The 27,514-nt window shown below is 43.4% G+C and overlaps 2 long non-coding RNA genes across 4 annotated transcripts in view; one reads left to right on the forward strand and one right to left on the reverse strand.

Moving 5' to 3' along the window:
* Nucleotides 1–27,514, forward strand: part of LOC134351277 (uncharacterized) — a 250,402-nt gene that overhangs the window by 101,826 nt on the left and 121,062 nt on the right. The window lies entirely within an intron of this gene.
* Nucleotides 21,712–27,514, reverse strand: part of LOC134351793 (uncharacterized) — a 39,129-nt gene continuing 33,326 nt past the window's right edge. For both annotated transcript variants that reach the window (XR_010019254.1, XR_010019253.1), the window contains exon 3: nucleotides 21,712–27,042. This is a non-coding gene — a long non-coding RNA (uncharacterized LOC134351793). The remainder of the gene's footprint in view (nucleotides 27,043–27,514) is intronic.

Below are 27,514 nucleotides of genomic sequence, written 5' to 3' on the forward strand. Positions count from 1 at the left end.
AGACAGAATCTACAAGCATTTGGATAGACAGGGGCTTATTAGGGAGAGTCAACATGGCTTTGTGCGTGGTAGGTCATGTTTGACCAATCTGTTGGAGTTTTTCGAGGAGGTTACCAGGAAAGTGGATGAAGGGAAGGCAGTGGATATTGTCTGCATGGACTTCAGTAAGGCCTTTGACAAGGTCCCGCATGGGAGGTTAGTTAGGAAAATTCAGTCACTAGCTATACATGGAGAGGTGGTAAATTGGATTAGACATTGGCTCGATGGAAGAAGCCAGAGAGTGGTGGTAGAGAATTGCTTCTCTGAGTGGAGGCCTGTGACTAGTGGTGTGCCACAGGGATCAGTGCTGGGTCCATTGTTATTTGTCATCTATATCAATGATCTGGATGATAATGTGGTAAATTGGATCAGCAAGTTTGCTGATGATACAAAGACTGGAGGTGTAGTAGACAGTGAGGAAGGTTTTCAGAGCCTGCATAGGGACTTGGACCAGCTGGAAAAATGGGCTGAAAAATGGCAGATGGAGTTTAATACTGACAAGTGTGAGGTATTGCACGTTGGAAGGACAAACCAACGTAGAACATACAGGGTTAATGGTAAGGCACTGACGTGTGCAGTGGAACAGAGGGATCTGGGAATACAGATACAAAATTCCCTAAAAGTGTCGTCACAGGTAGATAGGGTCGTAAAGAGAGCTTTTGGTACATTGGCCTTTATTAATCGAAGTATTGAGTATAAGAGCTGGAATGTTATGATGAGGTTGTATAAGGCATTGGTGAGGCCGAATCTGGAGTATTGTGTTCAATTTTGGTCACCAAATTACAGGAAGGATATAAATAATGTTGAAAGAGTGCGGAGAAGGTTTACAAGGATGTTGCCGGGACTTGAGAAACTCAGTTACAGAGAAAGGTTGAATAGGTTAGGACTTTATTCCCTGGAGCGTAGAAGAATGAGGGGAGATTTGATAGAGGTATATAAAATTATGACAGGTATAGATAGAGTGAATGCAAGCAGGCTTTTTCCACTGAGGCAAGGGGCGGAAAAAAACCAGAGGACATGGGTTAAGGGTGAGGGGGGGAAAGTTTAAAGGGAACATTAGCCGGGGCTTGTTAATACAGAGAGTGGTGGGAGTATGGAATGAGCTGCCAGACGAGGTGGTAAATGCGGGTTCTTTTTTAACATTTAAGAATAAATTGGACAGATACATGGATGGGAGGTGTATGGAGGGATATGGTCCGTGTGCGAGTTAGTGGGACTAGGCAGAAAATGGTTCGGCACAGCCAAGAAGGGCCAAAGGGCCTGTTTCTGTGCTGTAGTTTCTATGGTTCTATGGTTCTATGGTTCTATGGGAGGTCGTTCCTGCCTGTGGCCATCGAACTTGCAGCTCCTCCTGTGGAGGGTCAGACACCCTGAGCCAGTAGACTGGTCCTGGACTTATTTTCCATCTGGCATAGTTTGCATTCTGCTGTTTGATTGTTGCGGTTTTTTGCATTGCTATATTTACGCTCTGTTCTTGGTTGGTGCGGCTGTAACGAAACCAAATTTCCCTCGGGATTAATAAAGTATATCTATCTATCTGTCTATCTTTTGAAAATAAATTTACTTTGAACTTTGAACTTTTGACTTTATTTCACCCAACCTTTATGGAATGGAAGATGTTTGGATGTGAATTCTTACCATTGCATTCCAGCTACCGAATGGAATGGACAGAGAAAGATCTTAAACGCAAGAGATCTTGTGATGCTGGAAATTAAGAGTAACACACAGACAAATTATTGGAGGCAGCATCTATGGAGTCAGTAGTTGAGGAGGTGAGAGGAAGGTTTCGCTTTTTTCTAGTTCTGGGCTCCATTTGCCCTTCACCTCCCCAAATAGTTCCCATTTTCACCTTGTTTATCCATCAGATTCCACCACTGATAGTCCATTGTGCTTACTTCTCTCTATCAGCCATCTCCAAACTCACCTCCTGCTCTCTCGCTCCTTCTGCCTCATTAATTTTCTCTTTGTGTACCTCCAGTTATCACCATTGCCTCTCCCTACCCCATTTCCCTATTGACCATTATCGTTCATGCCCACCACAATATAGATCATATTGAATACCTGCCTCATCACTCCTCCTCTCCTCATTATACACATGGCCATGTCCCCTCTCAGCTCTTAGTCCAGACAGAGGTTTCAACATGAAATGATAACAACTCCTTTCCTCCCCAGAGATGCTGCTTGACCAGCTGTGTTCCTCCAGCAGATGGTTTGTTGCTGAAGATCTTGGTCCGGTGGCAAAGAAGTCATAGATTTAGCGTACTCACTCTCCCTCAGCACATTCTGACAACACACATGGGTATAGACACCCAGTCTTGCTGGCACCCCACCTTTGTTATCCCACTCTCTCCTGATCCTCTCTCTCCCTCAAACAACTACCTCTCTTCTCCTTCCCCAACTCTTCCCTCTTCTGCTTCACTCACCTCCTTCCCAATGTTTCTTGAACCCTTAAAGTCACCACTAACTGATAGGGCACTGGAGAGTGTTGAAGAACAGAGGGACCTAGGGACAGGGTGTTGAAGAACAGAGGGACCGAGGGACAGGGTGTTGAAGGCATTTGGCACCCTGGCCTTCATTGATCAAGACAATGAGTATAGGAATTGGGAAATGGCGTTACAGGTTATTGATGAGACCAGACTTTGAGTATTGTGTGCAGATCTGGTCACCCAGATTGATGGAGAACATCATTAAACTGGAAAGGGCGTAGAAAACCTTCCTGAGCATTTTACTGGGACTGAGTTATAAGGAGAAACAAGATGGCCTGGGACTGTTACTCCTGGAGAAAGTAAGCTGAAGGGTGACCTCATAGAGGTATATAAATCATAATGTGCATAGATGAGGTGCATGGCCACTGTCTTTGTTTCAAGGTAGGAGAGTCTAAAACAAGAGTGTATAAGAGGGGAGAGATTTAAAAGGGACCAGAGGGGAAAGTAGCTTGGTCAGCACGGCTGAGTTGGGCCAGAGGACCTGTTTCATTACTCTCTGTCTCTGACTCTGTATCATCACCCCAACCTCCCCTGGGTGTCCAGTTGTACATACAACAGCACAGCATTGCACAGGCCCTTCAGACAACCTCCCCTCGGTGTCCAGTTGTACATACAACAGTACAGCATTGCACAGGCCCTTCAGACAACCTCCCCTCGGTGTCCAGTTGTACATACAACAGCACAGCATTGCACAGGCCCTTCAGACAACCTCCCCTCGGTGTCCAGTTGTACATACAACAGTACAGCATTGCACAGGCCCTTCAGCCCACAATGCTGTGCCAACCTCTATAACCTCCCCTCCCATGTACATCATCACCTCCATTTTTCCTTCTTTGCATTCATATGCCTAGGAGTTTCTTAAATGTCACTAATGCGTCTGTCTCAACCACCGCTGTGAGTGATAGCGTATTCAAGACACTTTCCACTCTCTCCTTCCTCCACTCACCTTAAAAGGATGTCCTCTGGTATTAGCCAATATCACCCTGAGGAAAAGATACTGGATATCTACTCTAATTGTACCCCTTATCCTCTTATACACCTCTATCAATTTGCCTTTTATCCTTCTTTGCTTTAAAGAGAAAAGCCCTAGCTCATTCAACCTTTCCACATAAGACATGATCTCTAATCCTGGTAAATCTGCTCTGCACCTTTGCTAAAGCTTCCACATCATTCCTATAATGAGGCAACTCTCACGGAACACAACACCCCAAATGGGGCATAACCACTTTTGTAGAGTTGCAATATTACCTCGTGGCTCTTGAACTCAATCTCCCAATGAACTATATGCCTTTTTAACCATCCTATAGGTTTGCATAGCAACTTTGAAGCATCCATGGAGATGTATCTTAACATGCCTCTGTTCTTCCACACAGCTAAGAATCCTGATATTAACATTGGGCTCTGCCTTCAAGTCCAACCTTCCAAAGTGTATCACTTCCAAAGTCCAACCTTCCAAAGTGTATCACTTCCAAAGTCCAACTTTCCAAAGTGTATCACTTCCAAAGTCCAACCTTCCAAAGTGTATCACTTCCAAAGTCCAACCTTCCAAAGTGTATCACTTCCAAAGTCCAACCTTCCAAAGTGTATCACTTCCAAAGTCCAACTTTCCAAAGTGTATCACTTCCAAAGTCCAACCTTCCAAAGTGTATCACTTCCAAAGTCCAACCTTCCAAAGTGTATCACTTCCAAAGTCCAACCTTCCAAAGTGTATCACTTCCAAAGTCCAACCTTCCAAAGTGTATCACTTCCAAAGTCCAACCTTCCAAAGTGTATCACTGCACACTTTTTTTGATTGAAGTCCACCTCAGCCCAGCTCTGCATCTTGTTCCATGTCCTGTTGTAACCTATGTCAACCGTGTACACTATCCACAGCATCACCACCCTTAGTGTCATCTGAAAGCTTCCACTTTCTCATCCAAGTCATTGATAAAAATCACAGGGAGCAGGTGTCCCAGAACAGATCCCCGTGAAATCACAAGTTACGGATCTCCAGGCAAAATACTCTCCATCTACCACCACCCCCTGCCGTCTGTGGGGAAGCCAATTCTGAATTCAAACAGCCAAGTTTCCCTGGATCTCATTCCCCCTGGCTTTCTGATTGAGCTTACCATGGGGAACATTGTTGAATGCCTTATTAAAATCCAGATGCAACACATCCAATACTCCACCCTCATCAGATCAAACCACCATCCTTTGTGTCATCGCATCCACTCACCAGCCAGTGACACACTCCCTCTTCAGGACAGCTCTCCGAGTACTAATTATCTCCAGCTCCCAGTCCCATCTGCTGCACACCTCAAAACCTGTAGCATTGCGTAAAACTTCCAGACCTTCTCCAGTTAGTCTCAGGGGAATCTCCATCCGCCCACATCAGTGCAGAGCAGCATGAGAGCGATATTCATTAACTTACTATCTAAATGCCCTACAGACAAAGAGAAATAAGAACCACAAAATTACTGAACTGTTGTAAAACTATCTGGATCATTAACGCTCTTCAGGGAAGGAAACTCTACTCATCCTTTTTAGGACCAGTTTGAAGAATAGACAATATAAACTTACTAATATAGGAAGTAGGAGCAGAAATAGGTCATTTGTCCCCTCAAGCATTCAAGAAGATCTGAAACATAGACAATGGGGCTTTGATAAGCCATCCAGCCTGTTAGGGTCTTCTCCATTATTGAATATGATCATGGTGTCCTTCACTTGTGCCATAAGGAATCACAGGTAGTCATAAATGCAGCCCAATCCACAAACAAAAGAACTCTCCCCTTTATTCACTTTGTCTACACAAGCAGCCAGCATAATCAAGGACCCTTCCCACCCTAGTCATCTTCTCCTCTGCACGCACTCTTCAGGCAGAACATGAAAAAACTCGGGAACAGGTACCACTGGCTTAAGGACTGTCTCAGTCCTCTTTTCCTTTTGTATGATAGAGATGAACTTCTGATCTCTCAGTCTACCTCTTCTTAGCCCTTGTACTTTAATTGTCTCTCTCCACTGCACTTTCCGGTGGCTATGCAAATCACTGTGCTTTGCATTCTGTGATTTTTCTGTACCATCTCAATGAGTTTATGCATGTGAAGATTTGTCTGGACAGCATACGAAGGAAAAGCTTTTCACTATATCTTCAGAATCAGGTTTATTATCACTGATATTCTGTATGACATGAAATTTGTTGTTTTGTAGCACCAGTACAGTGCAATATATGAACTGTTACTATCAGTTACAATAAGAAATATATATATAATAAATAAATAAATAGAGCAAAATAGCTTTCATGGGTCCTTGGATGGCAGAGGAGGAGAAACTGTTCCTAAAATGTCGACTGTGGGTCTTCAGGCTCCTGATGGTGTTAATGAGAAGACGGCACATCCTGGGTGGTGGGTTTAATGATGGATGCCACATTCCCGAGGCAGCGCCTTTTGAAGGTGTCCCTGAATGGTCCAGTAATCCCTCCCCCCATGTCCTTTGATCCTTCCAGAATTATGTTCATAGCCTCATGAAAACCATTGTCAATAGCAGGAAGCCAGTCACTGGAACATCCAGAGGTCACTGCCTGACAAAGGCCCATTTATTTCTGCTCTCTGTTTCCTTTCTGTCAGACAAGCCTCCCACCTTATTTTACTGTATTTAGAGATACAGCACAGGAACAAGCTCTTCTGGCCTAATAGACTGCACAGCCTGACTGCACTCATGAGAACAATTAGCCTACTAACCGGTAGGGGGAATGAAATGGGAGCACCCAGTGAAAGCCCACACAGGGACACGGGGGAACATAAATAGCAGCGGAATTAAACCCAGATTCTTGGCATTAGAATATGCTGACCTCTACGTTAACGGCACAGCAGCACGGTTTTCCTCCACTGTTCCCTGAATTCCTGTAATATTCCAAAATCCATGGATCTCTCCTTAGAATACAATCAATAACATTGAGTTTTATTCATAATTTTGTAGAAGATGTTGGTGTGGGTACCTCTTGACAGGAAATGTAAAATCTAACTTATTGCTGTGTGGTGCTCTCTGGTGAATATTATCTACCATCAGCATCATGCCACATAAAGACAATCGTAAGAAGAGCAAGTCAGAAAAGACCCGTACCTTCAGAATGTAGTTCATCTCATGACCCTTCATTAACCCCTTGATAATCCATAAAACACAGTCCCAAGAATGGTAGAATCATTCCAGTAATTTTTCCCCTCCCACACATCCCTTCTCTTCTATTCCCCACTCTAGCCTGTTGGCCAGAAGGAACTACAGTCTACAAATTAGTGGATTCAGATAAATCAGGGACAGGAGAAGAAGACAAACCAGTTGTCTTTGTTTTCCCTGACTTTGTGGACTCTGAACAGATTCTTGCTCTGGGATAATCTACTCAGAGCAACTGAATGTGGGTACAGGAGCTTCAGATAAACCTGAGACCATTCTCAGATGAGTAGCTATTTATTATGTAAAGTGCCAGACCTACCAAAGAAGCAACCTTTAATCTCATTAGATTCTGTGTCTCAGTCGCCTAGTCTAATTGATTTGGATGTGCCAGAGTTGAAAGGAACAAATACAAAAGGCTGTGGGGCAGAGCCATAAATCAACGCTGGTTGTAGCCCTGGACGAGAGTTATTAAGAAGATGACCCAGGTAGGTCAGGTGACCGTGAGCCAATGGGAAGAAGAGTGATCAGCTCAATTGATGAGGAACACTATAATAGTCAGGAGCTCTAAGTATGTCAGGACAATAACTCTCCAGCAACCAGAGAGGAGGTGAATCAGGAGGGCCCCATGGGCATGTAGAGATCGGGACCACGAGGAATGCCTGGCCAGTATAGACTCCTCTCCCGGGTAATATCTTTTCTCTTCACTGACTGTTCATGGACAGCCAGAGACCTTAGTGGATGTGCACACAGGTAGTTAGTTTGCAAATCTATGCACGTTTTAGTTGAGACAATAGTTACAGAGTAGATAAATACAGATTCTCCTTGTGCCTCACTGATCATTATTACAAGGGGTAGATTCCTGTAACAAGCCTCTACCCTTTTCTCACCTGCCTTTCACCTCCCCCGGTGCCCCTCCTGCTTTCCTTTCTTCTATGGTCCACTCTCCCCTCCTACCAGATTCCTCTCCAGCTCTTTCACTTTTCTCACCCACCTGCCTCTGTCACCTTCTATCTATCCTCCTTTCCTTGCCCTAGCTTTTTATTCTGGTGTCTCCCCACTTCCTTTCCAGTCCTGAAGAATGTTGACTGTTTATTCTTTTCCAAATATGCTGCCTGACCTGCTGAGTTCCTCCATCATTTTCTGTGTGTTGCTCTGGATTTCCAGCATCTGCAGAATCTCTTGTGTGTATTGTGAAATATGTTGCTTTGTGGCTGGAGCTAAGTGCAAGGTACAAAAATTACCCTAAGTTACAATAATAAATAAAAATTAAAAGTGCAAAAAAGGGAATTGTGAGGTAGAGTTCAAGGATTCAAGGACTGTTTGGAAATTTGATAGCAGAAGAGAATAAACTGTTCCTAAAGTGTTGAGTGTGGGTCTTCAGGCTCCTGTACCTCCTCGCTGATGAGAAGAGGACATGTCCCACACGGTGAGGGTCCCTCGTGAGGCACACCCTTTTGAAGATGTCCCCGATAGTGGGGAGGATCTACACAGAGCGCTAGTACAGGATAGCAGCATCCATCATCAAGGACACCCAACACCCAGGTCATGCTTTCTTCTCTTTGCTGACATCAGGAAGAAAGTACTGAAACCACAGCACTCGCACCACAAAGTTCAGGAACAGTATTACCCCTCAATCATCAGGCTCTTGAACCTGTGGGATAACTTCACTGTGGGATACCTTTTCCACCCACCTGGCTTTACCTATCACCCTCTAGCTTGTCCTCCTTCCACTTCTACACCTATTTTTATTCTGGCCTCTTCCCCCATCTTTTCCAGTCCCGAAGAAAGGTCTTGGCCCAAAACATTGACTGTTTATTCATTTCCATGGATGCTGCCTGATTTGCTGAGTTCCTTCAGCATTTTGTGTGTGTTGCTTTCAATGGTAGATTACTCAGTTAACTGGAAGAATGCAGTTCCTTAGCCTTTAGAGACCTCAGCATCTTCTGAAGGAAAGTAGGGCCCTGACTATCTCCCCTTCCACAATTTGTTACTCTGTCCAGCAGCACTGTGTTATGACTGCTTGCAACATGCACTGCAGCAACTTGTCCAGGGTTGTTCAGCAGCATCTTCCAAACCCTGTGACTTCATTCATCAGGTGCAAGAATAGCCTTGGAAGGGAAATCCAATACCATCAAGTCATGGGCCCATCCAGGCTTGGATATAAACTCTGTGGCCACTTTATTAGATACACTATACTCCTGCGTGCTAATGCAAGTATCTAATCAGCCTATAATGTGGTAACAACTCAATACATAAAAGGACTCAGACATGGTCAAGGGGTTTAGTTGTTGCTCACACTAAACATCAGAGTGGGGAAGAAATGTGATCGAAGTGATTTTGACCCTGCTGATCTCCTGGGATTTTCACCACAACAGTCACTATGGTTTACAGAGAATGATACAAAAACAAAAAGACTCCAGCAAGTGGTAACCTTGTGCATGAAAATGTGTTGTTAATGAGGGAGGTCAAAGAAGAATGGCTAGACTAGTTCAAACTGACAGGAAGGTGACAGTAACTCAAGTAACCACAGTGGTGTGCAGAAGAGCATCTCTGAATGCACAATATGTTGAACCTTGAGGTAGATGGGCCACAGCAGCAGAAGACCATGAACATACACTCAGTGCACTTTAGTAGGTACAGGAGCTAAGCTGACCACTAAGTGTATCTGTCTATTCTACATTCATCACAGCATCCAATTCCTGGAAGGCATTGACTTCGAACAGCACGGCACGGCACAGTACAGGAACAGGACTGCAGCCCACAATGCCTGTGCTGAACACGGTGCTAAATCTCTCCTGTCTGCACACAATCTATATCCTTCCTTCCTCTGCATATTCAGAGTCATAGAGTCATACAACATGGAAACAAGCCCCTCAGACCAACTCAATCATGCCAACAATGTTACTCACTAAAATGGTGCCATTTTCCTGCAGCAGATTCGATTACATTAAATTGTAATTACTTCACTTGTCACATATACATCAAACCATACAATGAAATGCATCATTTGCATCAAGTCTAATCAGCGAGGATTGTGCTGGGGAAGAACTCGATTGCCAGCACACCTCCAGCGTCAACATAGCATGCTCACAACTTTCTAACCCTAAACGTACATCTTTGGAATGTGGAGGAAATCAGAGAACTCAGGGGAACCCACTTAGTCACTGGTAGAATGTACAAACTCCTTACACAGAGCGGTGGGATTCAAACCCTGGCTCAGTGAAAGCAATTGCACTAACTCCTATGCTACCATGTCACGTTCCTCTAAACCCTTTCTATCCACTTACTTCCAAATGCCTTTTCAATGTCACTATTATGCCAGCCATTACCACTTTCTTCGTCAGCTAACTCCACATTCGCACCACTCTCTGCATTCGCCCCTCAGTCTTTTTCCTTGCACCTGGAACTTACGCCCCTGTTTTTAATTCCCTTTTCCTAGAAGAAAGATTATGTGTGTTCACCCTATCTGTATTTCTCATGATTTTCCACATCTCTGTAGTGTCACCCCAGTCCAAGGAACAAGCTCCTAGCCTGCCTAACCTCAGGCCCTTGAGGAAATCAGATATATAAGTGAGGTACTGGACCACTGGAAAATGATGCCTAAGAGGTAGTAATGAGGGACAAGGAAATGGCAGACGAACTGTATAAATATTTTGCGTCAGTCTTCACTGTAGAAGTCACTGGCAGTATGCTGGAAGTTTGAGAGTGTTGGGGGAAGAAGTGAGCGCCGTTGCTATTACGAGGGAGAAGGCACTTGGGACACTGAAAGGTCTGAAAATAAATAAGTCCCCTGGACTAGAGGGATTACGCTCCCGGGTTCTAAAAGAGGTAGCTGAAGAGATTGTGGAGGTAATGATCTTACAAGAATCAATAGATTCTGGCATGGTTCTGGAGGGCTGGAAAATTACAAATATCACTCCACTCTTCAAAAAGGAGAGAGGCAAAAGAAAGAAAATTATAGGCCAATTAGCCTGACCTCAATGGTTGGGAAGATGTTGGAGTTAATTGCTAAGCATGCAGTCTCAGGGTACCCGGAGGCACATGATAAAATAAGCTAAAGTCAACATGGTTGCTTTACGGGAAAATCTGTTGGAATTCATTGAAGAAATAACAAGTAGAACAGACAAAGGAGAATAAAGAAGTTACCAGCATGGATAGAGCATTGGCTGATTGGCAGGAGGCCAAGAGAAGGAATAAAAGGAGCCTTTTCTGATCAGCTGACAGTGATTTGTGGTGTTCCGCAGGGGTCATTGTCGGGACTGCTACTTTTTATGTCATATGTCAATGACTTGGATTACAGAATTGATGGCTTTGTGGCCAGGTGTGCAATGATACAAAGAGAGGTGGAGGGGCAGGCAGTGTTTAGCAAGTAGGAAGACTGCAGATGGAGTTAGCCCTATTTTACACAAGCATCTTTTCCTACCTTCTATGCGGGATTCAACATTTTATGACTGGCATAGAAAGGGTATTAGGCGCTTTGAAGATCTTCTCATAGATAATCGTTTTGCAACTTTTCAACAATTGTCTGCAAAGTTTAATCTACCTAATACTCATTTCTTGAGATGTCTTCAAATGAGACATTTCATAACCCCTTTGATATCAAACTTTCCTGAGATGCCTGAGAAAAGTGTTCTGGACTTGTTTCTTTGTATCAATCCATTGGGTAAAGGTTTAATATCTGCTATTCAGGATAAGTTAGTGATTCTGTGGCATGCCTCTTTCGATAAAATCAGAACTGCCTGGGAACGTGTTCTAAATATCTCCTTATCTGATGCGGTTTGGGATTTAATTCTTCAGTCGGTCAACTCAACCTCTCTATGTGCTCACCACGGCCTTTTGCAGTTTAAGGTTGTACACAGGGCTCGTATGTCTAAAACTAACTTAGCGCAGTTTTATCCTGACATTAGTCCTGTCTACATAATTCTCTTTTGGGTGCTTTTTTCTTATGTTATGAATTACATATTGGATTTGTTTGTTTCGCACTGTATAAATCTCCATTTCGTTGTTGGGTTTTCTGTCTGTAGTTTCACTGTAGAAATACGTTAAAAAATTAATTAAAAAAAGGAGTTAGCCAGATTAGGCGAACGAGCAAAGAAGTGGCAGATGGAATACAGTGTCGGGAAGTGTATAGTCGTGCACTTTGGTAGCATAGACTATTTTCAATGTGGGGAGAAAATTTCAAAAGTCTGAGGTGTAAAGGGACTTGGGAGTCCTTGTGCAGGATTTCCTAAAAGTGAGTTTGAAGGCGAAATTGGTGGTGAGGAAGTCAAGTGCAATGTTAGCATTCATTTTGGGAGGTCTGGAATAGAGAAGCAAAGATATAAAGCTGAGGCTTATATCCAAGTGAGGCCTCACTTACAGAGTTGTGAGCAGTTTTGGGCCCCTTATCCAAGAAAGGATGAGCTGACATTGGAATAGGTTCAGAAGATGTTCACGGAGAATAATTTTGAGAATAAAAGGCTTATTGTATGAGGAGTGATTGATAGTTTTGGGCCTGTACTCATCGGAATTCAGAAGAATGAAGGGGCTATCTCATTGAAACCTATTGAATGTTGAAAGGCCTCATAAGAGCCCTGGCAGAAATATTTAAAATGTCGCTGTCTACGGGTGAGGTGCCGGAGGATTGGAGAGTGGCTCATGTTGTTCCGTTGTTTAAAGAAGGATCGAAAAGTAATCCGGGAAATTATAGGCCGGTGAGTTTAACGTCAGTAGTAGGTAAGTTATTGGAGGGAGTACTAAGAGACAGAATCTACAAGCATTTGGATAGACAGGGGCTTATTAGGGAGAGTCAACATGGCTTTGTGCATGGTAGGTCATGTTTGACCAATCTGTTGGAGTTTTTCAAGGAGGTTACCAGGAAAGTGGATGAAGGGAAGGCAGTGGATATTGTCTACATGGACTTCAGTAAGGCCTTTGACAAGGCCCCGCATGGGAGGTTAGTTAGGAAAATTTAGTCGCTAGGTATACATGGAGAGGTGGTAAATTGGATTAGACATTGGCTCGATGGAAGAAGCCAGAGAGTGGTGGTAGAGAATTGCTTCTCTGAGTGGAGGCCTGTGACTAGTGGTGTGCCACAGGGATCAGTGCTGGGTCCATTGTTATTTGTCATCTATATCAATGATCTGGATGATAATGTGGTAAATTGGATCAGCAAGTTTGCTGATGATACAAAGACTGGAGGTGTAGTAGACAGTGAGGAAGGTTTTCAGAGTCTGCAGGGGGACTTGGACCAGCTGGAAAAATGGGCTGAAAAATGGCAGATGGAGTTTAATACTGACAAGTGTGAGGTATTGCACATTGGAGGGACAAACCAACATAGAACATACAGGGTTAATGGTAAGGCACTGAGGAGTGCAGTGGAACAGAGGGATCTGGGAATACAGATACAAAATTCCCTAAAAGTGTCGTCACAGGTAGATAGGGTCGTAAAGAGAGCTTTTGGTACATTGGCCTTTATTAATCAAAGTATTGAGTATAAGAGCTGGAATGTTATGATGAGGTTGTATAAGGCATTGGTGAGGCCGAATCTGGAGTATTGTGTTCAGTTTTGGTCACCAAATTACAGGAAGGATATAAATAAGGTTGAAAGAGTGCAGAGAAGGTTTACAAGGATGTTGCCAGGACTTGAGAAACTCAGTTACAGAGAAAGGTTGAATAGGTTGGGACTTTATTCCCTGCAGCGTAGAAGAATGAGGAGAGATTTGATAGAGGTATATAAAATTATGACGGGTATAGATAGAGTGAATGCAAGCAGGCTTTTTCCACTGAGGCAAGGGGAGAAAAAAACCAGACGACATGGGTTAAGGGTGAGGGGGGAAAAATTTAAAGGGAACATTAGGGGGGACTTCTTCACACAGAGTGGTGGGAGTATGGAATGAGCTGCCAGACGAGGTGGTAAATGCGGGTTCTTTTGTAACATTTAAGAATAAATTGGACAGATACATGGATGGGAGGTGTATGGAGGGATATGGTCCGTGTGCAGGTCAGTGGGGCTAGGCAGAAAATGGTTTGGCACAGCCAAGAAGGGCCAAAAGGCCTGTTTCTGTGCTGTAGTTTCTATGGTTTCTATGGTTTTAAGAGTGGATGTGGAGAGAATGTTTCCTATGGTGGAAGAGTCTTGGACTAAAGGGCACAGCGTCAGAATAGAGGGATGTCCATTTAAAACGGAGATGGTGAGGAATTTCTTTAACCTAAGGTGGTGTATCTGTGGAATGTATTGCCATGAGAAGTTATGGAGGCCAGCTCATTGGGTGTTTTTAAGGTAGAAGATGTTAGATTCCTGATTAGTCAGGTTGTGGAAGGTTATGCGGGGAAGCAGAGAAATTGGGCTGAGAGGGAATATGGATCAGCCATGATGAAATGGTACAGCAGACTCAATGGGCTGAATGGCCTAGTTCTGCTCCTGTGTCTGATGGTCTTATGGTCTAACTTCTTTGTGAAAATGTTACCCCTCTGGTCTCTTTCATTATAAACCTATGATCTTGAATTCATGATCTTATACCCTGTATCTGCAAGAGAAACTTTGCGTGGCTGAGGCTAGTAGGCTGGTGGAGCTGGAGGTAGAGGCCTCATGTCAGTGATGATATTGTACAACTGTGCAGAGATGGGAAGCAGGAAGGTCTGACTCTTGCAGAAATTGTATGTCTGAAGATATAAGTATGGCCTGATAGAGGAGTTCAGGTGGAGCCTTGAGTTTTTACTGCCTGAGGGGTTTCCCAAAGTGCTTTCATGCATGCCAATGAGTATGTCTGAAATAAAGTCAGCTGAACTTCAGGAAAGGTGTCTGAGGCATGGAGGCAGCGAAGAAGATGATTGATGAATAAGATGTCACAAATGATAGAGGGTCCATGAGTGTGGTGCAATGGTCAGGTTTGTAGGTTGCAATGGCAGTAGAGAAGTTAAAATAGGTGGCTTTGTTCACATATGTGGTTCAAAAACAAAATCAGAGAATAATATCACAGCCAAATTGGGAAAAGTTTAATTCAATCTCAGAGAAAAGGATGGACAAACAAGCTAGGGAATGGCTTATGAAACAAAGCCAAGAATATTAGCCCTGTGTTCTTGTTAGGATGAAGGGCAAACATACCACGTTCAGGGAACCCTGGTAGATGAGAGATATCAAGGCTCTGGTAAAGAAAATAAAGTGTTCATCACATTTAGACAGCCAGCTACGAAGGAAATACCTGATGAATATAAAATGTTTAAGACTAGGCTTAAAAAGGAATCCTGGATGGCAAAAAGAGGGCATGGAATGAATTTGATAGGCAGCATTAAAGATAATCTCAAGAGGTTCTTCACCGAAAGGGCGACTCCATTTTCTTAACATCATCAGGACCACTGAAATGTGGAGCTGATATTTTTATTGGATACTTTTTCCTCAGTGTGTACTCGGGAGAATGTCCTAGATGCCAAAGCAGTAAGGCTAATAAGTAGTGAGGCCTTGGATCATATGCATATTACAAGGAAGGAGCCTTAAAGTGCATTAAGGTGGGCAGATCTCCAGGGCCTGACCAGATGCATCCCTGGACCTTATAGGAGGTCAGGGAAGAAGTTGTGGAGGCCCTTGTAGAGATATTTGTTTTGTTGTTAGGCCCTGGTGAAGTTCCAGAAGACTGGAAGATAGCTAATGTTGTTCCATTGTTGAAGAAGGGGAGCAAGGACAGGCCATTGAGCCAGACTTCAGTTGCAGAAATGTTACTGGACGGAATTCTAAGGGACAAGATCTACTGTTGTTTGGATAGTGAAGCCTGATCTGGAATATGTGGAAGGTCATGTCCGATGAATCTTTTGGAGTGTTTTGAAGAGGTAATTAATGAAATAGATGAAGGTAGAGTACTGGATGTTGTCAATATGGACTTTAGTAAGGCCTTTGAGAAGGTCCTGCATGGCAGGCAGGTTTGAAATATTAGCTAGCATTCAATCCGTGGGGAGTTAGCGAGATGGATTGAAAGTTGGTTCAGTGATAGGAAGAAGAGGATGATGGTTGAAGGTTGATTCTCCAACCGGAGGCCTGTGACTAGTAGGATGCCGCAAGGATCTGTTGGGACCTGTTATTCATTATGATAATGAATGATGATAATAAATGACAAATGATTTCAACTTTGCTAAGTGCTAGGTGATGCATTATGGCCAGTTGGCACGTGGCCAAGTGGTTAAGGTGTCGGTCTAGTGAACTGAGGGTTGTTAGTTCGAGCCTCAGCTAAGGCTGCGTGTTGTGTCCTTGAGCAAGGCACTTAACCACATATTGCTCTGCGACGACACTGGTGCCAAGCTGTATCAACCCTAGTGCCCTTCCCTTGGACAACATCGGTGTCGTGGAGAGGGGAGATTCGCAGCATGGGCAACTGCCGGTCTTCCATACAACCTTGCCCAGGCCTGCGCCCTGGAAACCTTCCAAGACGCAAATCCATGGTCTCACAAGACTAATGGATACCTGTATGGCCAGTCAGACCAGGGTAGGATTTGTACAATGGCAGGGTGCTGACTAGTATTGTGGAACAGAGGGACAAGTCTACAGTTCACTGAAAGCAGCTCTGCATGCAGACACGGTAGTGAAGAAATGGTTCAATATGCTGGCCTTCATCAGTCAGGGCATCAGAATCAGGTTTATTATCACCAGCATGTGTCATGAGATTTGTTAACTTAGCAGCAGCAGTTCAATGCATTACATAATATAGAAGAAAACAACAAAATAAAATAATAATAATAACCATATAACCATATAACAATTACAGCACGGAAACCGGCCATCTCGGCCCTTCTAGTCCATGCTGAACTCTTACTCTCACCTAGTCCCACCGACCTGCACTCAGCCCATAACCCTCCATTCCTTTCCTGTCCATATACCTATCCAATTTAACTTTAAATGACAACATCGAACCTGCCTCAACCACTTCTGCTGGAAGCTCGTTCCACACAGTTACCACTCTCTGAGTAAAGAAGTTCCCCCTCATGTTACCCCTAAACTATTGCCCTTTAACTCTCAACTCATGTCCTCTTGCTTGAATCTCCTCCATTCTCAATGGAAAAAGCCTATCCACGTCAACTCTATCAATCCCCCTCATAATTTTAAACACCTCTATCAAGTCCCCCCTCAACTTTCTACGCTCCAAAGAATAATGACCTAACTTGTTCAACCTTTAATAAATATAAAATAAATATATAAAATATATAAAATAAATATATAACAATTAATAAATACATATATAAATCAATAAATACATAAATACATAAATAAATTACAGTATATGTGTATTGAATAGATTAAAAATCATGCCACACCAGAAATAATATATATTAAAAAATGAGGTAGTGTTCACTGGTTCAATGTCCATTTAGGAATCGGATGGCAGAGGGGAAGAAGCTGTTCCTGAATCGCTGAGTGTGCGCCTTCAGGCTTTTGTATCTCCTACCTGATGCTAACAGTGAGAAAAGGACATGCCCTGGGTGCTGGAGGCCCTTAATAATGGACGCTGCCTTTCTGAGACACCACTCCTTGAAGATGTCCTGGGCACTTTGTAGGCTAGTACCCAAGATGGAGCCGACTAAATTTGCAGCCCTCTGCAGCTTCTTTTGATTCTGTGCAGTAGACTTCCCGTACTAGTGATGTAGCCTGTCAGAATGCTGCCTGTCGAGGTTAGGAGTAAAGACATTATGTTGCAGTTATATAAATCATTGGTGAGGACACACTTGGAATACCGTGTACAGTTTTGGTTATCCTGGTGTAGAAAAGGCATGGTCAAGATGGAGAGCATGCAGAAACGATGTACTAGGATGCTACCTGAACGAGAGTGTGTGAGTTATCAGGAAAGGAAGGCCATGCTCTATCTTTATTTTGGAGCACAGAAGGAGGGGTGATCTCATAGAAGTTTATAAAATCATGTGGGGTATGGAAAAGGTAAACAGTCATAATCTTTTTCCTAGGCTTGGGGAGTCCAAAAGTCAAGGGCAGAGACACAAGATAAGAGGAGAGAGATTACTGGAGACCTGAGTGGTAACGCCTTTGAGAAGGGGGTAGTGAGTACCTGGGATCAGTCGCCAGAGGAAGCGGACCATACAGATACAATTTCAACATATCTGACCTTTGGGTAGATCCACCAAGAGGAGAGGCTTCGAGGCTGTGGGCTGAATGTGGCCAACTGGGACGAGCAGGAAGGATGCATGCACCAGTCGGGCTGAAGGGCCTGTTTTAATGCTGTGTTACTCCATGACTCTACACGATGCAGTCCTGACTAATTAGGTGATGTAGAGAGGCAATTGTGCAGCAGAACTTAGTTAAGCTCATTAAAGATTTCGGCTGGGTTTCATTTGTCTTCATAACTATCATATAGAAAATCTCAAAACATTGACCAAAGTCACAATGATCCTCTGGCACCATTAGAACTCCAGATCCCGGGAATGAATGAGAATTACTTTATTTGATATCTTCAAATATGAACATCTCTGACTCTGCCAGTATTTATTGCCAGTCTCCTTATAGGTAAATATGAATGAGAGAGAGGTGTGTATGAGTGTGTCTTTGAATGTGTGTGTGTGTGTGTGTGTGTGTGTGTGTGTGTGTGTCTGTCTGTCTGTCTGTCTGTGAGAGAGTGAGTGAGTGAGAGTTTGTGTGTGTGTGTGCTCATGTGAGTATGTGTCTATGTGCGAGTGTGTGAATGAGAGAGAGCCTGGGTGCATGTGTATGTCTGTGTGCATGCGTGTGTATGTTTGTGTCTGTGTGCACGCGCGTGTTTGTGTGAGCATGTGTCTGTTTGTGTGAGTGTGTGTGTCTGTGTGTGAGTGTGTGAGAGTGTGTGTGTGTGTATGTGTGTGTGTGTGTGTGTGTGAGAGAGAGAGAGAGCCTGTCTGTGTGTCTGTGTGTGTGTGTGTGTGTGTATGTGTGTGTGTATGAGAGAGAGAGAGAGCGCTTGTGTGTGTGCACGTGTGTGTGTGTGTGTGTGTGTGTGTGTGTGTGTGTGAGAGAGAGAGAGAGCCTGTCTCTGTGTCTGTGTGAGTGAGTGTGTGTGTGAGTCAGTGTGTGTCTGTGTGTGTGTTTGTGTGTGTGTGTGTGTGTGTATGTGTGTGTGTATGAGAGAGAGAGAGAGCGCTTGTGTGTGTGCACGTGTGTGTGTGTGTGTGTGTGTGTGTGTGTGTGTGTGTGTGTGTGAGAGAGAGAGAGAGAGAGAGAGAGATAGAAAGCATCTGTCTATGTGAGTGAGTGAGAGAGGGAGAATACACAAATTTTGCTTGGTAAGCCCTTAATTATATAAAGATGAAATTATTCAATTTTCTGCAGATTTTGCTCTAGTAAAAGCATTTTATAATGCTGATCTTGTGAAGACCAGCATGTGTTAAAATTCAATTGCTTAGAGAAGTACTAAAATCACACCTGTCCAGGTTTCTAATTGTGACCAAATTTTGAGGGGCACACTGGGGATCTCTGGATTGCCTTTTAAATGGGTGGGTCTTTCACCTTGCAGTTATCCTCTGTGCTCCCACCGATAATAATGATACTCACAGATTGTAATTATTAATATAATTATAATTATAATCCCCCTCCCCAGCTTCTATTTACACTGTCCGAGCAGGCAAGTTTCTTACTGCCAGCAGGTGCTCCTTTGATTTCTTGTACAAAAGATGAGAATGATGTTGGTTATGGTTGTGATTTAGTAGCCCCAAGACAAATGTTTGCATTTTCTGAGAGAAATAGGGAGCCTAATTTCAAAGTTCAAAGTAAATTTATTTAAAAGTACATATATGTCACCATATACTATGCTGAGTCAAAATGGTTATTGTGATGCGTCTCGTGTGGTAGCATAGTGGGTAGTGCTTGTCGCTCTCACTTTCAGCTTCCACCGCTGACTAGCACTCTCACGAAAAGGAGAGCTGAATGTGTCAGTTTCTCCCTGCCAGTACACAGCCTCTCCAACAGCAAGCCTCATGTAGTGCCTCCGCACTGGCGACACACAGAAGCTGAACTGCTTTCAGACTCAGACTGAATTACAGAGGACGGGGAGGTCTGGCTTCTGCACACGTAGCAGGCAGGCCCACCAGCATGTGGACACACTCTGCTGCTCATGAACCATATCCCCAGCTATGGGTAAATAGCCCCACTGCCTTGTGGGTAGCCTCGGGAGAGATGAAGGCTGCTGGAGTAAATCCGGACGACAAATCCAGAGTAGAGCCCCTCAGGTGGCTGGACATCATTGAACGTCCTTCTGGCAGCTCCTGTAGCCAAGCTGGTGCCAAACGTATTGCTTCATCAGCTTTCCTTTGGACTACACTGGTGAGGCTGTGAGGGGGATCTTGATGACTGGACATCTCAGAATCTCCATACCCTCCGTCCAGGCTTGTGGTGATGATCATCATCACCTGTTGTCCTTCGAGACAGACGAATACCAATCACTATGCTGAAATTCATTTTCTTGCAGGCATTCACAGTAAATAGAAAGAAACACAATAGAATCAATGAGGAAACACATGACAGAGATGGACAAACAACTAGTGTGCAAAGGACAACAAATTGCAAAAATACAAAAATAAAATAAAACAATAATAATAAATAAATAAGCAATAAATATCAAGGTATCAAGAACACAGGTTGTAAAGTCCTTAAAAGTGAGTCCTTAGTTGGTGGAAATAACAGGAATTCTGCAGATGCTGGAAATTCAAGCAACATACATCAAAGTTGCAGGTGAACGCAGCAGGCCAGGCAGCATCTATAGGAAGAGGCGCAGTCGACGTTTCAGGCCGAACTAACTAACTAACGTTAGTCCTGACGAAGGGTCTCGGCCTGAAACGTCGACTGCGCCTCTTCCTATAGATGCTGCCTGGCCTGCTGCGTTCACCAGCAACTTTGATGTATGTTCCTTAGTTGGTGGGAACAGTTCAGTGATGGGGTGAGTGAAGTTGAATGAAGTTATCCCCACTGGTTGAAGAGCCTGATGGTTGAAGGGTAATAACTGTTCCTGTACCTTGTGGTATGAGACTTGAGGCTCCAGATGGCAGGAGCGTAAAGAAAGCATGTCCTGGATGGTGGGGGTCCTTGATGATGGATGCTGCCTTCCTGCGACAGCGTTCTTTGTACTAGAGGGCTTTGCCTGTGATGGATCTGGTCACATACAACAGCACAGCTCAGGAACAACCACAATGCTGTGCCAGGCCATTTGCCTTAGTAATGAAGTGCCCAACCAAACTACTTTGTTCTACACATATCCTTAATAATAATAATGCCCATGTCCTTACAATTTCTGCACATTCATGTGTCTATCTAAGAGCTTCTTGAACACTTCTATTGTATTTCCCTCCTCGACTATCCCAGGCAGCATACTCCAGCTGTCAGGAAATGGCCAGAGGTTTTTTTGGATTTATGCGATATCCACAATGCACAAATGAGGAAGAACATGGCCACCAATGTTTTAGTCTAAACTACTTTCTGAGGAGGCAGATGAGAGCTGGTCTATACACACCAGTACTTATGACCTTCCACAGATGTGCAGTTGACAGCATCCTAACACATTGTATCACCATGTGGAGCAGAAACTGCACTGAGCTGACAGGGAGGCTCTACAGCGGATAGTTAAAACTGCAATGAGGTAAGGGGAGGGCTCTACGGTGGATAGTTAAAACTGCAATGAGGTAAGGGGAGGGCTCTACAGCGGATAGGTAAAACTGCCCAGTGGATCACTGGCCCCAGCCTACCCACCATCAAGGACATATACACAGGAATGTGCTGGGAAAAGACTAGTAACCTCACAAAGGGCCCCACCCTGCTTATGGACTGTTTGTCCCACTCCCATCAGGGAAGAGGCTGGGTAGCATCCACACTAGGTCTAGCAGACTCAAAAACAGTTATTTTCCCCGAGCTGTCGGGCTGATCAACATTCACACCCCCCCCCCATCACCACCACATACATATCACCCAGTGTATGCAATCACCTGGTGTTTATGTACATGCAAGCAGTCTGTGTGCATAACAGCTACTTGTACATTGTGCTTTATAGGCTTGCTTTTATATTTATATTCAGTGTAGGTTTATTAATGTTTTTATTGTGTTCTTTACGCTGCGTAGGATCCAAAGCAACAACCATTTTGTTCGCCTTTACATTCCAGTACCGAAGAATGACAATAAACCATCTTCAAACTTGGATCTTGATTGAACTAAATCCTATAACACAGTTCTGGCTCCCAACCTCAAAGTCAAATTCAAGTTTGTTGTCATCTACACAGGTGTAATGAAAAACTCACTTGCAGCAGCATCATGGGCACAGAACATTCACAAGGGAAGCATAAATTAAATATAAATAATACAAATTTATAGAAGAAAGAACACAATCAGAACAAAAAGTCATTATTATGTGGAGTAGTGCAAAGTGTTCGAAGTGTTGCTATAATGAGGTAGTGCTTGGCTTTTAGGAACTGCCTCTTCCCTCCACCATGGGTTTCTCTCAACGGTGCACAAACCCATGAACACTACCTCACTATTCCACTTCTGCACTCTGTGATTATAATCTATAGTAATTCTTTATGTCTTGCACTGTATTTCTGCCACAAAGCACCAGATTTCATGACATATGAGAATGATAATAAAGCTGAGAGAACATACTAAAAGTAAAATCTTGTGCTTAAGTAATGACCAAGTTTCAATGTGCTGTATCTGGAGACAGCGTCTCTCCTGCTTGATTGGTTATTAAGTTTTGAGCACCATCTAGTGTTTCACCTTTAGGGGATTTAAATTAAAGATGTTCTGTCTTTCAGCTATTCAATGAAACATTTGGAGAAGGGTTCTTCCTCTTTCACTGGGCTTAGTTTTTGACTGGCTAGGATTCTGCTCATTGCCCTCTCATCATCTTGGTGCACATTCCATGATAATGTCTGTAATGGGAGTTGCTGATTATAAACTAGAACACTGGTAAATAGAACAACAATGACTGGCACAGACAGGAACACAAAACACGATGAGACAAAGAGGAGGTTTCCGAGCTGTTTGATTCAATGACACTTGCACTTTTCTCTTCACTGCCTTGTACAATTTATGTATGACTTATATCAGTGATAGAGTCACAGAGCATTACAACACTGAAACAGACCCTTCAAACCTTCACAACCAATCAACCAGCACCCAGACCATAGCCCTCCCTAACCCTTCCACCCATGCAAATTTCCAAATTTCTCTTAAATGTTCAAACTGAGCCTTTATCCTCCACTTGAGCTGGCAGCTCGTTCCACACTCTCGCCAACCTCTGAGTGAAGAAGTTACCCCTCATGTTCCCCTTAACATTTCCCTTTTCACCCTTAGCCCATGAGCTTTGGCTTTGTTCTCTCCCAGCCTCATTGGAAAGAAGACATTATGTTATGCGTGTTGTTTTAATTGTTGCGCCTGTGATACTGCCGCAAGCAAGTTTGTCGTTCCCTCTGCACCTCACCATGACTGTGCATGTGACAATACACTGAACTTGACCTCAGTCACATTTGATGGACAAAATAACTGAATACAGTTCAAACAAATTACAACTTGGCAATGACAGCTATGGCTCTGTTGCTCCCATCTCTGTAGCTCTCAAAAGGAAGCATAAGTCTGTCATTTCAACCCTCCTGCAATTACCAAACTACCAGCTTTCCTCCCAGGTATGGGAGCTCATGTCTAGGATCCTCTAGCACAGTTTTGAGGGAAAAATAACAGATTTTGGGTGAAAATTATAAACATCTCCCAGAGGAAAACAAGCAAGCTCACATAGAAGAGTAATTGCATAAGGATTTACCTCTATTGAACATCATTGCCAAGGCTGTTGTCTGAGTCCTTGTGTGCTAATTGATGAAAAATCAAGGATAACTGAGAACATACTGCAATTGCAATAAGCGCACATTTTTTCTGTTTGGTTCTTTGTTCATGAGGTGCAGGACCTGCAGTTTCTGAGCTGTCTGATCACACAAGTATGTACCCTTGGATAGTGCAGTCCATGGTCCTGATGAAGGGTCTTGGCCCGAAACGTCGACTCTTTATTCTTCTCCGTGGATGCCCCTTGACTTGCTGAGTTCCTTCAGCATTGTGTGTGTGTTACTCTGCATTTCTACAATCTGCAGAATCTCCTGTCTTCATGTTTTGCTACTCAGCAGCCTATTTGTTTACAGGTGTCTAGTATTTTTTTAAATTTTAAATTAATTGCACTAATAGGGAGCTTTACTTTTTGCCCTTAAAATACAGTGGAGGTCATCATTAGAGAGATACATTGCATGTTTTGGTCTACAAGTACGCTTCCTCATCTGCCTCTATCCCTACTTAAACTCGCAGAAGAATCATTTAAAATTCACTTCAGTTGCAGTGCGTAATTGAATCTGATGTAAGAAAATCCCCCATCTAACGTCTCCCCTATTGTGCTCTCTGGCAGAGCCATGGTTATTCTGGTAGATTTCAAATTCTTGAGCTTAAGTGATAATATCATAATAAAAAGCCTTTATAAATTTAACTGAATCCTTTAAAATCCTTTTGGGTCAGGATAAAATTATCTTCATGAACAAAGCAAATTGGATTTGGTGGAAATTAATAGCACTACTGGGAAATAATGGTTGTAATCTATGGTTATTTGTAAATGCCTTTCAGAGAGTGGGTAGGTATGATGGGGCAATTTTGGTTTTGAATGTTAATGTAAAATGGACAGTATTGATTCAGCCTCTCGTTATACATCTCTGCTGTTCACTCAGAGCCAAAATTATTCCCCCATGGCCTTTGTGTTCATCAGACAAGTATATGATGAGTGCTTAGCCACAAACCGTTTTCCATTTTCTGCATCCACTAGCAGCTTCAAGCTTTTTCCAGGTCAGGTGGAATAGCCTGAGTTAAATAGAGATGAAACCCACTCAGCGTGGTCTCAAACTGTGAAGAGCACCTTTGCTGCATTGTGTGAGACCCACAGGACCATTAGAAGAATATTTCACCCTATTATCCTAAGCCAGGTTTGAAGGCAGTTAGTAGAGGTTAAGGAGATGGATTCTGAGCCGTGCTCCATCACAGTCACCATTTTTACATCAACAGTCATGTCGCTTTTGTTAAATCATGATGCTTGCTGCTTCTTAGCAACCAACGTCACGGCACAGAACACATCCATTTCTCAACTCGGCCTTAAAAGGAGGTCTCAATCTAAGGGAAGCTGAACTCAAAACACCGGAAGTGCTCTGCCCATTGTGAATGGAAATATCTGCTGACTACCCATTTCCAAAGTGATGACTACAAATTCAAAGGTTTGAAATAAGTCTATTATCAACTCTAGTGTCATCTTCCTGCAGACAGACACGAAACAAAGACACCATGAAACCCATTCAAAGAAAACATCAAACAGCTAATGTGCAGAAAAAAAACAAATCATGCAAACAGCAAAAATGAGTGAGAAATACTCAGAATATTAAACATCAAACCAGAGGGTCCTTGAGAGTCTAGGAATGTTCAATTCAATTCAGTTTAGCATTGTATTGTTTATTGATTAGGGAAAGAAATGTGATCTAAGTGACTTTGACAGTGGAATGATAATTGTGCCAGACTGGGTGGTTTGAGTATCTCAAAAACTGATGATCTCCTGGGATTTTCATGCACAAAATTCTCTGGAGCCTACAGAGAATGGTGCAAAAACAGAAAAATAAACATTCAATGACCGACAGTTCTGTTGATGAAAATTCCTTGTTAATGAGAGAGGTTGGGGAGAATGGCCAGAATGGTTCAAGCTGACAGGAAGGTGACAGTAACTCAAATAACCACACATTACAACAGTGGTGTGCAGAAGAGCGTCTTTGAATGCACAACACATCAAACCTTGAAGTGGATGGACTACAGCGGGAGAAGACCAAGAAACAGAAGATTTGGCCTCCATAGCTGCCTATGGCTAAGAATTCCACAGATACACCACTCTCTAGCAAAAGAAATTCCTCCTCATCTTCATCCTAAAACAAAACCTCTCTCTTCCGAGGCTGTGTCCTCTGGTCTTATACTCTCCAACCATAGGAAACAATCTCTCCACATCCACTCCATCAAGTCTTTTCACCATTCAATATGTTTTAATGAGGTCACCCCTCATTCTTCTGAATTCCAGTTTGTATAGGCCCAGAGCCTTCAAACGCTCTAGATGTGCCAAGCCATTCAATCCCAAAATCGTTTTTGTGAACCTGCTTTGAACCCTCTGCAGTTTCAGCACATCCTTTCTGAGATGAGGGGCCCAAGGCTGCTCACAATACTCTCCAAGTCTCAACGTTACATCTTTGCTTTTATATTTTCATCCTCTTGAAATGAATGCTAACATCACATGTTCCTTCCTCATCACAGACTCAACCTGCAAATCACTCTCTAGGGAATCCTGCACAAGGACTTCTAAGTCCCCTTGTGCCTCAACGTCTTTGTATTTTCTCTCCATTTAGAAAATAGCCAACCTTTTCATTACTTCTACTAAAGTGCATGACCATCCGCTTCCTGACACTGTGTTCCAGCTGTCATTTCTTTGCCCATTCTCCTAACCTGTAGGTCCTTCTGCAGACTTCCTCAAAACTATCTACTCCTTCACCTATCCTCATGTTGTCTTCAAATTTTGCAACAAAGTTATCAATTCCAGCAATCAAATTATTAACATATAACGTGAAAAGAATTGGTCTCAACACAGACCCCTGAGGAACACCACTAGTCACCAGCAGCCAAACAGGAAAGGTACATATAATGTCAGAGAAATGTATACAATATACATTCCAAAATTTTTCTTCTTCGCAAACATCCATGAAAACAGAGGAGTGCCCCAAAAAATGAATGATAGTTAAATGTAAGAATCCCAAAGCCCCCCCAAGCTCCCCCCTCTCACACATAAACAGCAGTAAAGCAATGATTCCCTACTCCCCCACTAGCAAAGAAGAATCGGCACCCCCCACCGAGCACTCAAGCGTGCAGCAAAGCATTAATAAAGACACAGACTTGCAGTACCCCAAAGACTACTCATTCACCTGGTAATTTGACGTACCACAGGCTCTCTCTCTGCCATAAGGGGACAAAACATGACCCCGTTTCACAGCAAGAGGGGAGACATAACGAAACAACGCATTGATTTACGATGCTAAAAGTCTGTTGCTTCACTTCTTCCGAGTTCTGTGGACAAAGAACTTGGGTCTTTGGGCACACGGCCAGCAGCCAGCTCGCTGCTTTCGATCTTCCATCTCCCTCGATGCAACAGGCCACAGCAGCACAGCCTTGAATCCACCTGCTTCCAGAGCCATGAAAATCCAAAACCCTGAAGGCATGCTGATCTTCCAGGCCGCATCCTTGGCATATCGAAAAGCGGCTGGTTGTGAGGTCCCGAGAGCAGGTCCCATTTCGGCAAAGGACTGAAGTCAGCGTGTAACTCCAGGTCAGGGGCTTCAAAAGAACCTTGAAAAGGGAAACAAAAGAGATATCAAAGATAAAGATAGAGCTGTTTTCGAAGATGCAAGCAAACAAGTTAGGCGCCATCATCCTCCTAAGCTCCCACTCTTTGCCTCCTACCAATCAGTCACTGCTTTATCCATGCTAGAATCTTTCCTGTAATACCATGGGCTCTTAACTTGTTAAGCATCCTCATACGTGGCACCCTCTGAAAGACCTTCTGAAAATCCAAGTACACAACGTCAAGTGATTCCCCTTTGTCTATCCTGCTTGTTATTTTCAAAGGTACATTTAATGTCAGAGAAATGTATACAATATACATCCTGAAATTCTTTTTCTTTATAACCATCCATGAAAACAGAGGAGTGCCCCAAAGAATGAATGATAGTTAAATGTTAGAACCCCAAAGCACCCCCAGCTCCCCCTCCCATGTGTAAGCACCAGTAAAGCAATGATCCTCCCTCCCCCACCAGAAAGA

Source organism: Mobula hypostoma, chromosome 9 (genome assembly GCF_963921235.1).
Source record: "Mobula hypostoma chromosome 9, sMobHyp1.1, whole genome shotgun sequence".
Lineage (NCBI taxonomy): Eukaryota > Metazoa > Chordata > Chondrichthyes > Myliobatiformes > Myliobatidae > Mobula > Mobula hypostoma.